General features: G+C 33.1%; 1 pseudogene; it reads left to right on the top strand.

Moving 5' to 3' along the window:
- The first annotated feature begins 548 nt into the window (after positions 1 to 548).
- Positions 549 to 986, top strand: LOC143396805 (small ribosomal subunit protein eS24 pseudogene; annotated as a pseudogene).
- Positions 987 to 1,379: the final 393 nt, after the last annotated feature.

The following is a 1,379-nucleotide window of genomic DNA, read 5'->3' as shown; positions in this document are numbered from 1 at the left end:
TATACCCTAGAGATTAGTGCTATATCTGATATGCAAGTGGTAAAAATCATAAACAACGTTCTTTTATCACAATATAGGAATACTAGAAATACAATATCACACACACCTGCACACAACACACACACACACACACGCAAAAAAAAAAAACAATAAAAGAAAAAGAAAAAAGCCCAATAACCAAAGCCTTGACCTATTAGAAATGAAGAGATTAGGCAGAACAAACACCTCTTGATTTAATGAAAATTACAGAGTATCCAAAATATAACAATAATGAAAACTTTGTGCGTTAAATTATGAAATAAGCTAAGCTGTATCTAAAGGAGATATAATCTTAAATACCTATGTCAATATAGAAGGAAGCAAAATCGAATTAAGCATTCAATTCAAGAAGTTTAAAAGGGACAATAAAATAAATGAAAAGAAAGTACAAGAGAAGTTCATAAAGATACCAGAATAAATTCTGATGAGTTAGAAAGCAAATAGCAGTCTAAAAAATACAATCAAAAGTATATTCTTTGAAAAAGGTTCTCTTTTCCTTCCTGGGTGTCTGAACATCTACCGCCATCATGAATGACACGGTAACTAACCGGACCAGGAAGTTCATGACCAACCAACTGCTTCAGCGGAAACAAATGGTCATTGACGTTCTTCACCCTGGGAAAGCAACAGTGCCTAAGACAGAAATTCGAGAAAAATTGGCCAAAATGTACAAGACCACACCAGATGTCATCTTTGTGTTTGGATTCAGAACCCATTTTGGAGGTGGCAAGACAACTGGCTTTGGCATGATTTATAATTCCTTGGATTATGTGAAGAAAAATGAACCCAAACATAGACTGGCAAGACAAGGCGTGTATGAAAAGAAGAAGACCTCAAGAAAACAGCGAAAGGAACGAAAGAACAGAATGAAGAAAGTCAGGGGGACTGAGAAGGCCAATGTTGGTGCTGGCAAAAAATGAGCTGGAGATTGGATAACAGCCAAAGGAGTAAAGGAGTAAAGATTTACTCCCAAAAAGTAAAGATTCTGCAATGACTTTATCTGCGGTGATTATGCGACTTTTTCGTGAAGATTAATAAACTATAAAACCTTAAAAAAAGTATATTCTTTGAAAAAAAAATAAGTTAGATAAGCTGAAAGTATTTGAACCAAGTAAAAGGGGACTAAGTGCAAATATAAAAAATGAGAAATGATCAAGGGGAAAATCATCATAAAAACAAAGCAAATAAAAAATCAAGAGTATTTTGATCAAATCTCCAAAATTAGAAAGTTAAATCACAAGTATAAATTTCTAGAGAATGCAATTTACTTGTAATAACTTTAGAAGAGATTGTAGCTCTTAATAGAATGATTTTCATAGAAAATATACAGTTGTCAAAGA

This window comes from Callospermophilus lateralis, chromosome 4 (assembly GCF_048772815.1).
Source record: "Callospermophilus lateralis isolate mCalLat2 chromosome 4, mCalLat2.hap1, whole genome shotgun sequence".
Taxonomy (NCBI): domain Eukaryota; kingdom Metazoa; phylum Chordata; class Mammalia; order Rodentia; family Sciuridae; genus Callospermophilus; species Callospermophilus lateralis.
The sequence above is the reverse complement of the archived record's forward strand: the minus strand, read 5'-3'. Positions and strand labels throughout refer to the sequence as shown.